This window comes from Etheostoma cragini, chromosome 4, assembly GCF_013103735.1.
Source record: "Etheostoma cragini isolate CJK2018 chromosome 4, CSU_Ecrag_1.0, whole genome shotgun sequence".
Taxonomy (NCBI): Eukaryota; Metazoa; Chordata; class Actinopteri; order Perciformes; family Percidae; genus Etheostoma; species Etheostoma cragini.
The window spans coordinates 24,665,670-24,677,348 of NC_048410.1; the positions used below are offsets into that span (position 1 = coordinate 24,665,670).

Below are 11,679 nucleotides of genomic sequence, written 5' to 3' on the forward strand. Positions count from 1 at the left end.
GTCTCCTGGGTGAAATGGTTAGGGTTACAAGCAGCGGTCTCCTTGGTGAAAGGGTTAGGGTTACAAGCAGCGGTCTCCTGGGGGAAAGGGTTAGGGTTACAAGCAGCGGTCTCCATGGTGAAAGGTTTAGGGTTACAAGCAGTGGTCTCCTTGGTGAAATGGTTAGGGTTACAAGCAGTGGTCTCCTTGGTGAAATGGTTAGGGTTACAAGCAGCGGTCTCCTGGGTGAAAGGGTTAGGGTTACAAGCAGCGGTCTCCATGGTGAAAGGGTTAGGGTAACAAGCAGCGGTCTCCTGGGTGAAAGGGTTAGGGTTACAAGGTCAGTTTCAGAGTTAGAACGGGTTGGCAGGACAAAGGTGAAGAGGTAAATACTGATGATTTTCTTTGCTTTGATTGTAGAGTGGCTAAGATCAACCAATCACAAATCAAGTCAAAAGATATTTTTACAAAATTGTATTCATAAAGATATTTTGTTACTGAACAAAAGAACAAAAAAAAATCTTTCGGCCTCTATGGGAATTTAAAATACAGTAGGGGTGTGTATACTTATGCCTCCTGTATTTTAAGGAAGAACATTTATCTATTTACAATACATTATTCATTCACAAAGAAAATTGGTGTCTTTAAAAGGTTGGATTTTCCAAATCAATTTCCAAAAGATATTTTTTTATTACTCTTTTAAATCAACTTTAGCATGGGTGTGTGAACTTATTCTAGCCACTGTAACTGGGTTTATAACTGGCTTTACAGAAATACCAATGACAATTTTATGTTTTCGGCTGTATCAGAATATTGTAAAAAAATCAAATTATTCTTTTAGTTTTTTCTATTTCCCTCTTTTGGGTACTGATATTAAATAAGAAATAACAGGACTTTTTCTGATTAATAACAAAACACATCTTTCTGCTGTTGGATACAATTGATACAAAATATCAGTTCTGATTCAGCCGTTGGTTATTTAACACCTATCCACACACTGTATCATAAAGAAGGGCTCTTGCCTAGAGAGAGTAGAGAGTGTGTGTCAGTATTAGTGGCTGGAAAGGGGGCGAGTGATTGCAGGAAACCGAAAATAATGTCACAAGACAGGAAAAAATACAAAACAGTGCTCGATGCAACTCAGCACAATTACTCACTCACACTGACACACACACACGCACGTAACTCCCATGATGCCATTGGCCAGCTGTTTAAAAGGTGTCCTCTGAGAGCGCGTCCTAACCCCCGCCACCCTACCCTACCAGCGTCACCTGGCCCTGTCATGGCCAATCAGAATGGCCATTAATCACGCCTCATGTAAACGCTGTCACCCCCGCTGCAGCTCCGGCACCATCCCTCTCGCCTCCTGCCTGGCTCTCTCACTCGCCTCGCTTCCCTCGACTCATCGAGCGTACCCTGGATTCAGGAAATGTCGTTTCCTCACCTTTCACTTCTGACATTCCTCTCCGTGACACAACTAATGTCCCCCAAACCTACTTCCCTCACATGAAAACGTTAGCCCTGCTCCAGCAGAGAGCTCCCTTAACTCTGGGACTAGCTGACACACACTTTCAAACAGGGGAAATATGTTTTAAAAAAGGAAAGCCATGACTCACAGAGGAGGTGGATTTATTTTGGACCATTTGGACCAAATGGTTTGCTACATTGAATCATCTGAGAAGCTCTCTTTGGAAACTATTTGGAAAAGGGGAGGCCCATTCTTACATAATCAGGCAAGTGATTGGATGAACAATCCGTCTATCACCAGCACACGCACCTAAACCACGCCCGTAGCCGCCTGTAGCTCCTCAGAGGATGCTCATTGGTTTGGTAAGCTGGTGATTAAGACACAAACACATTTATTTATAGGTGCTATATGTAAGTTTCAGTTTGTGTTGATTTCAGTGGCCATTTGAAGAAGAGCGCTAGTGTTTTTACCGCACCTGCTGTCGTAAAGGTCTTTTACTTACGGTACTGTATTACTCACTCTGTTACTGAGTTAGCATTGCTGGGACGTCATATAGTGGCAATGAATGTTTTGCTCAGACAAAATATAACTTAAAGGACATTTTTGGTGCAAAACAAAGCTAGGGGTTAATGTAACATTAGTACTGAGACGATCGTTTTCTGTGATCTGTTTTCATGCTTCTCAAATCTGTCTGTAGCTTGAACCAAACTTCCGCAAACCAGTTGTTAGCTGTTAATGCTAGCTTTCAGGGCATAGAATAAACTGCTATTTTACACCACTAACAAGGATCAAAAGAGCACCGTACAATGGTGGCATATTGAGGGTCCCTACATGTAAACCCAAGCATTGAGAACTTTGTAAGTGTGCAGACACTTTATATAAAGATAGTTTATAAAGACAGTAGCGTTCATTTTTACAAGCAGGCGCCATCTTGGAAAACAGTCATTACCAGTCAAATGACAACCGCTGTGCAACCAGTAACATAGCTCCAACACAGCATTCTTCAGGAGACTGTGTCGTCCAGCGAGTAAAGATAATTACTTCTTATCAAGGGTCCATCATTTCTTTTTCCCTTTTTTTAATCCTCCGTGTCCTCCTTGGCTACTTGCTGACAGTTTGTTGTCATTACTTGGAATTCCTAATGGGCATGACAGAAATTAAAGAATTACAACAGCAGAATGTATCTTAGTTTTACTCAGTGAAGATGTCTAGGCTGTAGGCGTATTGCACAATCTATTTGGTAGCAAATGTCACAGTGAGCAAGTGTTAAAACAATATTCATTGCTACAATCACTTTTGTTTAAATATATGTTCATGTATTTGTTCATGCTACTTCATTAAATCACTTACTTTGGTTCATTAAATTACTTTCTGGGATTTGGGGTGTTATTTTGTGTCTCTGGTGCTTCCACATGCATACAAACTTTTAAAAAAAACTATCCATGCTCTTTTGAATGAGATAAAGATTTCTGAATGTCCTCTGCCTTCAGTCTCAGTCTCCTACGACACTGGCAAAACACTGCCACACACACACACTAGTTCACCCTAATCTCCAAAAGAACTACTTCCATGTCCCTGTTCTGCAGGTATTCCACAATTCTGTCTTCTACTGACCTAGGTTGGATTAACAGTTGGCTAGCTGATGTGATCCTTACCTAGCCACTGCACATGTGCGACTCCCAACAAGATAGTATAGAAGTGTGATGTCTCACTCTGTAGCTAAAACAGAGACCTGAACACACAGGGTGAAAACAGGATCTGCAGCAATGTGCAGTACAACAAAAATATGATGTTTTTTGAAAATGAAACCATATAAACCTATTCGGGTGCAACCTCAAAATACAATTATGAACCTAAAAATGAGCATAATATGACCACTTTATTAATGGAATAGAATTTCCAACTTTCAGACTTTGCTACTGTGATGTCCCTTTGGTGTCCTTTGAGTGTTTTTGCTGTCTACATTGAGGAGGTGTGTCCTAACCTGTGCCTCTTGTTTGTAGATTACTAACTAGAGTAACTCAGCTCACTTGGGTCTGGTGTGGTGAAGCCCCCCCCCCCCCCCTTTCTGTGTCTATTATTCTATTGCTAAGAGGCCATTTATATGATAAAGCAGGGCGCCTGTGTGTGTGTGTTTGTGTGTGTGTGTATTGATGTATGTACTGTATGTGCGTCTGCCTTTGAAATAGGTGCTATGTAACAAAGGCTTTTCTGTGTCTATTATTTCACTAAGAGGCCATTCAGATAATAAAGCGGGACCCCTGTGTGTGTGTGTGTGTGTGTGTGTGTGTATGTGTGTGTCTGTCAAGCCAATAAACATGTAGATGGGTAACGCACTGCCATGAGTCCAAGAGGCAACTGTCTGATTACTCCACATTTTCATTGTGATATTTTGTGTTCAAATTCTGAATCTGCCACGTTCTCTATTAAGTGTATATAGTCTTACTCTGATGTAGAAGTAGTTGTTGTTATTGACGCTGAAGGAGACCTTTAGCGTCACCCTTTACCCCTTGCATACTACTGGTTAAACCCCGTCTAGATGCTGCTCTCCCCGGTACGTTCTACACACACGCCGATGGGCGCCTTTTTTGTCACATCAGACACGGACAGCCACTGTTCATACGTCGTATTTTACGCGGTGGTGTGAGAACGGGTTGCAAACCCACAGGGCAAGCAATCGGCCCGTTCCAAACAGGCATATTTTCAAAGGGCACTGTACTCGTATAGTATAGTTCCATTATCTTTATTGTGACTATTATTGCCACTATTCATCACACCCCAAACGGTACTGTCAGACTCCGCCTACCAAGCGCCTGGATCTGTCCCAGGTTTCTTCCTAAATGAGAGTTTTCCTCGCCACTGTCGCACTAAATGCTTGGGAGGAATTACTGGAATTGTTGGGTTCTTGTAAATTATAAAGTGTGGTCTAGACCTACTCTATTTTCAAGTGTCTTCAGATTACTCTTGTTATGATTTGATACTATACATAAAGTTGAATTGAATCAAAATTAATTTGGTCATATATCATTGAATTGGATTTAATAAAGTGGTGTTTAAACAAGTAACATGGTGTCGTTTCCCTCTTTTGTTATGACAATTTGAGCCAGGTCATGACGCTGCTTGTTATCATCATCAGTCATGCTTGAAAAAAATGAAAAAAACATTTGAAACCCCGCCTAAAACTTTTGATTTCATACATGATGGTTCAGTTGTTTGATTTTTTTACCCGTGCACACTACTGCTTTAATATGCCTTCAATCGATTGATTTCAATCTCTTTCATAATATTATGAAAATCAGCTTTTTAAGGCTTTACAACTTGCTCCAGTGAGGCAATAAATCAAAGTCAACAGCATGTCAATTTTTATGCCTGGTAATGCAGCAGAGAGGGCTGATTGATTTGAAAAGGCAGCCCTGTATTACCATGCAGCAATAACTTACAAAAATGAAAGCCAACCTGGTGTCCATTGTGAGTACTAGAGTTAAATAAGTTCCAGGTCCTTTCTGGTCTTGGTTTTTAAGCTGTAGTGAAATGAGTGGAAACAATTGGCTGTCCCCTGCTTAAAAGTCCTGTGTTTTAGGACCCATACATCCAACCTGACTTCCTCAGATTTTAACAGTCTTATACAACATTCTCACTCCCATCTTGTAAAGTAGGGACGCTTGGTCAGGTGCCTTTGTCGTCGTTATATGACCCTAAAAGAGACCTTTAGCGTCATTTAACACACGCTTGGTCATCTCCTTAAGCATCATTTAACACACCCTTGGTCAGGAATATTGGTGAAAGCTTGTGGGTGGGCTTACGATTCTGTGACATGCAGCAATAATGGGATGGTTAAGGATACATGCGGCAATAACAGGACGGTTAAGGATACACGCGGGACACCAACCCCGCTCTCCTGGGTAAAAGTCCTGTGTTTGACCCATCCACCACCCCGACCAACCTCCCTATGAGTAATTTCCCCCTTACACACTACTTGCTAAACCCTGTCTAGATGCTGCTCTAAACGGTATGTTCTACACACGCGCCTTTTCGTTGCATCAGACGTGGACAGCCACTGTCCAAATGTCCGTATTCTGCACTTCGGAGTGAGAACGCATTACCTTTAATGGCTATATGTTCAACCCGTTCTCACTGCCAACTCCTACGATACTGGCACCTGGTCTCTCAGTGTCAGATACAGACGCAATAATCCCCCTTCAGCGTCTGCATGGAACAGCAGCTCAACCGCGGCGCTGTAAGATCACGTAGTCTTAACGGTAAAAAAGTGACACCTTATGTGTTTATATGATTGGTTCATGACAACATCAAACACACGGCAGCACAGACACCACAATGTTAGTAGTGACATTGTTTTTACAAAGTGGGGGAGGGGTTAAGAATGAATCCAGTGTGTCATTCAACAATAATTTCATACCTCCCAAAAATATTTTCTAACATGTACTGTACACGTACATTTACATTACTGATTGTACTCTATCTAGACATTAAGTGTGTATGTCTACAGATTTGTACTTACAAATTTTAATCAAAGAACCAGATTTTCAAAAACAGCTGTTTATCATCAAGCTCATCTGGGCCTTGATTAGGTTGTTAGACGTCAGTCATCCTACCGCATGTATGAAGAAAACAAACAGAAGTTGTAGTTCCAAACCCCCGGTACATCCCAACTGCAGCTCTACTCTGGGCTTTTGTTCCTTTCCTTACCTTTTCCTTTTCTCTGGTCTGTACACTACACACTGGTAGTATTATACTACTCCAGCATAGGTAACACACTTGTCAAAATGTTTTAGCCAAAATAAACAGCAGCACTTTAGACAAAGGCCAAAGAAGATGACAAAGGAAATACTCTTCACCAACACAACATGGATATTTCGGCCTTGTAAGTAAGTGTAATAAGTGTATAACACAGAGGTTCTTACCTGGATATGAGAAGATGTCCGACAAGATTGGGGTACATAGTAAACACAAGAACAGAAGGAGACAGAACAAAACAAACAGAGCATTAGATTTTGCTAAAGTTTGAGTCAGAAGATCTCTGTGGAAAGAGACGCATACAAAACAAAGAATATGAATAAAGAAGGAGGCCCGTCAGCATCACATATTGTTGTTGTCATCGATCAAAAGCTCTTAACTGCTACGCACAAACACCTTCAGGCTGATGGAACTCTTTCAATACCTCACTGAACAAAGTACAAAAATGTAATCACAGAGTGAAAAACAAGGCAGATTTTTCCAGTTGTTAAACATATTGCAAATGTGACACTTTCACCCAGCTGAAGCAATGCAAACGATTTGTGCTGTTAACAAGATTTCTAAATACGACAATTAGTATGTAACCAATAAGTAAAGCGACTAAGGAATTAATCTGTGTCTTGTGAGTTCCCCAGCTTAATGCATATGCATGAGTACCCCTTCAGTGGATCAGCGAAAATGAATCATAGGTCAACAAAGTTGAGGACAGCCCTACAGCGCAGATCAAGCGGTGGACCACATCAATTTCTTCTTGGCCCTTGGGGAACAGTGTGTGATGACACCTTTTAATGTAACACACACCCTACATCAGCAAACATAACTCATGTCCAGCATTTACATTCTAACGTCACCTTCTTGACTCTGGGAATGTTCAGTTCAAAGACCTGCCGGCAAAGGGAAAAAAAACAGTCATAGGGCTCGGCGATGTATGAAGAAACTCAAGTATCACGATATTTTTGACCAAATACATTGATGTGGATATTGTGGCAATGTTGTAGGGTTGACGAATGGTGCTTTCACAAAATCTTAACACGATAACTGTTTTGATAAATAATCACCAATAATGTGGATACAATTACTAAATGGGTGAAGGCAAATAATAAAAAGCTAGTAAGTCTGGTAAGTGCATTACTTTACAGTAATGCAGCCTTTAAAACCAGGAAAAGACAACACATGTCTCATATCATGATATTATGAGATCCAAAATCTAAGATGACGTCTAGCCTTAGTTATCTATGACAATCTAATATTGTTATATTGCCCAGCCCTAAACAGCTCCTCCACCCACTGTCTACACGTGCTTTGATGTGCTGTGAGGGGTCTATATCGACAATGTTCCACTTCCGCGATTTCTCCAGTGTTGCAGAAAAATCCACCAGATGTCCTTGATTTTGGCCGGATGTCTGTTACCTTCTGCTTTCCTTGTTTGGCGTTCTTACATCTGGTGGATTTATGAGGACTATGGTTAACTGCTCCTCAGATCTCTGCAGGGTAAATCAAGACAGCTAGCTAGACTATCTGTCCAACTAAAACAAATTCTGAACATAAACGTTTCACCAAAACAACTTCCTTCCCGAGGCTATTTTGCGGAGGCACCAAGGCTCCGTCTGGCACTTAGCACCACCCAGGACAATTGTGATTGGTCTAAAGAAATGCCAGTAAACCAGAGCATGTTTATCTCCCATCCTGGAATGCTGTGTGGACTAGACAGACCCTCCTCCAAAGCGCTAGGGAAGGTCTGGCAATGCAGACTATGCTGGAAGTAATAATGTCATCTACTCCTCCAGCTAAAAACATAGCAGACAGGTCGTCATACTCTGACAGGCCGTGCAGCCCTCAGCTGGCATCTCTCTTTACCTTCCACGGCTCTGGGTTTCTGGCCCCTATCCTGTTAACCCCTGCTGCTCTGGGACACTCTGACACCAGAACCATTATGAAGCCAAATCACCTCCCACACCTTGACGTTAGCTGTGTCTTTTAGAGAAAGAGAGAGAACACAAAGGCATGCTTCAGTGACCATTGACTGTTTTTCTGAGTGCAGCTTGACCCCAAAGGAAAGTGAACCCATATTTGTACAGATAACCACAGAGAGGGGGGGGAAAATACACCAGAACCCACACAAATCAACACATCAACGGGCTTAACAAAATTCACATCTTTGTTTTCAAAACAGTAGGGTCATTATTAGATTTGATGAAATATTCAGGATGCCGAGCTTACACATGCTTGCAAGTGAAATGCTCTGCATTCCCATTAATACATAATGATTTTCACACAAAAATATGTGTACACTGCTATAACGATTGGAAAAAACATTGTGGAAAAAAAAATAGTTTGAACCATGCTGCTGTTTTAGAATTTCACCATGAAGTCAGTTTAAAAGACTTTTTCTGATTAGATATATGGGTGAATCATCCCGACTACGGGCCGAGAGCAGTCACCATGACACTACTAAAGGCTGACAGGATTAGCGCCAGAGCGAGTACCGAGTCCGGCGGTGAAAACGGAGAAAAAAAGTGTCGCCCCTGTGCTTTCTGATGCAGTTGGAAATCTGTAGCAGTAAAAGTTAACCCTCTCCTGTATTTCATGTTTTGCACAGCAAAGGAACCCAGACATGAGAATGAGGAAATGTGACACTACCAAGCCACAGCCAAGTGCAAAAATTGCTGTTTTTTGCAGTCTTCATTGCTGCCATGTTAAGTCACATCCCTGCGGATTTGCGCGTCCGGCTACTGCGTAGTGTAAAGCATATGTCAGATTTTGGTATCAAGACTAAGAAAGAGTTTCTTCTCTCATAAGCCATCTGAAACTCTAACTTTTGTTCATACCCTCTGTTTATTGCGTTGTCTTTTCATATTTCCCATTTGGTTCTTGCATCTGTAGATGCTTATCACATTACATGCCGCTGCATATTCTAAGGTATGCATGTGACAGATCATTTGGCTCATTTTGCATGAGTAAGTTCTTTCTAGATCGGGACATAACTGACAATCACCAATCACACGTTGATAACTATGCTTTGATAACATCAGGCAAAAATGGGCGTCTACCAAGAGGTAACTGTGTGGTACAGCCCAGGTCGAACATCAGCGTTCTCCATTAGAGCTGCAAACGCTTGGAGCCCAATACCCAGACAATGCTCTTCTCTTTTCTAGTTTTAAATCTAAAAATATGGCTGCAACATGACCAATCACGTGACCATTATCCAATCATGCTTTGTATGTTGTATTTGTATTTATTATAAGGATCCCCCTTGGCTGAAGCCTAGACAACCAGCTAGTCTTCTTGGGGTCCAAAGGTGTAAGGTTTTTAAATGGAAAGTGTTATTATAGTGTAATGTAGTATGCTGTGCAATGACTGCCCATTGCTCCTTTTAAATGAACTAACAAATGAGTCCATCAGAGAAGAGGAAACATGTTTTGTTTGGAGCAAAGGCCGTGGCACAGTCTCTTCTGCTCTAATGCTGTCCACCTCCGTAACCCACAGTTGTACACACACTCATCCAACCCACAGCTGAACACATGCTCATACAACCCACAGCTAAAAACAACTAGCGCATGCCTTTGTCTTCTGGATAATGTATAAAAAGCCACTAACTGAACGAGGCGTTTTGATAGAAAATCTAAAAACAAGTAAAGGCTGGTGGAAAGAAAAAAAACACAATCATCACATCGTTTAATTTCAGAGCAGATTTTCCTTGAAGAATAGGCAGAGGAGATGGCTGCACGTTGCCATTTTTCAACCCCCATTACCAAGAAATGATTACTGGAATTAGTGACCTTAGCTAAGACACTGTCCCATTGGGTCCATTTGTAAAAGAGGGGACTTAAAGTGCTACATTGCTGGAGGATGCATTCTCTCTCAATAAAGCCATTCCAATATCTCAGAATGTCCTCAGAGCTGAAAGGTCACAGGAAATAATGATTTGTACTGTTTGGGAAGTAAAACATGCCACAACCTGGCAAAGCACAAACAAGAAACTGGTTGTCAGCGGACATATTTTCCACAGAGGATTCTCATCCATAAAAAAACTGGTTCCCGACAGGAAACTGTACTTGCCGCAGCTGAGCTGAGGAGCGACAGTGTGACGTCAAGAGAGCGCCGTAACTGTTTATACTCCCGCGTGGTGGTCACTAGTTGTTGTGTTCTCTAAACTAATGAGCAAAGGCTACCGACATTACTATTTCTACGGACTAGAAGAAGAAGAAAAAGGTAAACAACTGCAGAATTGGCAGCAGCATTGCCGTCAACGCTTCGATTTGATTGGATGACCTACTTGGTCAGATCAAGCCTTTCATTCACCATAAAAAGAATTCATCTTAACCCAGTAAGTTAGGTGTAAAAAAATTGAGAGCTACATCATTTTCACGTCACATTGGTCCGTGCAAGCTCGGATGCATTTATTGTAAATTGGCCTTTAAGCATCCACCTGAATATTGCAGGGGCTTAAAGGTGCTCTAAGTGATGTTACACAAGTTTTAGGCTACAGCACCTGTTGTCGAGAATATCTGCCTGTCCCCTAAACACACTATAAACAAAACATCTCGTCACTATCTGCTAGCTGCCTGTCCAATAAAAAACCCTGTAAAAAACATCTCGTCACTATCTCCTAGCTGCCTGTCCCCTAAACACAATGTAAAAAACATCTCCTCACTATCTGCTAGCTGCCTGTCCCCAGAACACACTGTAAAAAACATCTCCTCACTATCTGCTAGCTGCCTGTCCCCTAAACACACTGTAAAAAACATCTCCTCACTATCTCCTAGCTGGCTGTCCCCTAAACACACTGTAAAAAACATCTCCCCACTATCTGCTAGCTGCCTGTCCCCTGAACACACTGTAAAAAACATCTCCTCACTATCTGCTAGCTGCCTGTCCCCTGAACACACTGTCAAAAACATCTCCTCACTATCTGATAGCTGCCTGTCCCCAGAACACACTGTAAAAAACATCTCCTCACTATCTGCTAGCTGCCTGTCCCCTGAACACACTGTAAAGAAAACCGGTCTCTGTAGACTGCCCAGGGTTAACAAACGGCAACAAAACCAAACTGAGCCCACCTGCACCACATACACAAACAGTGTTCCAGCGTTCCAGCCAATAAGCGACAAGAAGGATTTGAGGGTAAGGGTTGGGGGGGGGGGGGGGGTTAGTGCACGGATGCACAGAAGGGAGGGGGAGGGGACGGGATGAGGATTAGGGAGGGGCGAGCTAGTCTCGTTGTGTTTGAAAATACTTTGAACGTCAACAAGAAGTAACGTCACCTAACATCACTTAGAGCACCTTTAAACTGGAGTGGTGTTGCCAGGCACCAACAAGTCAGTCTAGAGGGGCAGGCTTAGTTTACTCAGCAAACAGCTCTAGGGGTTCATTTAGGAGCAAATTAATTGATAATCTGGAATGAGGAATACAATTTGAGAACATGGATTCAAGTGTGTGTGTGTGTGTGTGTGTGTGTGTGTGTGTGTGTGTGTGTG

General features: G+C 42.0%; 1 protein-coding gene and 1 long non-coding RNA gene across 3 annotated transcripts in view; both read right to left on the bottom strand.

The window, feature by feature from the left end:
* The window catches only part of LOC117943205, a 22,714-nt gene extending 12,369 nt beyond the window's left edge, over window positions 1-10,345 (bottom strand). Inside the window, exons 1-2 of the long non-coding RNA XR_004656318.1 lie at window positions 10,253-10,345; window positions 3,478-3,483 (exon numbers count right to left, since the gene is read on the bottom strand). This is a non-coding gene — a long non-coding RNA (uncharacterized LOC117943205). The remainder of the gene's footprint in view (window positions 1-3,477; window positions 3,484-10,252) is intronic.
* LOC117943172 (receptor-type tyrosine-protein phosphatase gamma-like) overlaps window positions 1-11,679 on the bottom strand; it is a 455,813-nt gene that overhangs the window by 293,855 nt on the left and 150,279 nt on the right. The gene's annotated exons all lie outside the window — the stretch shown is intronic.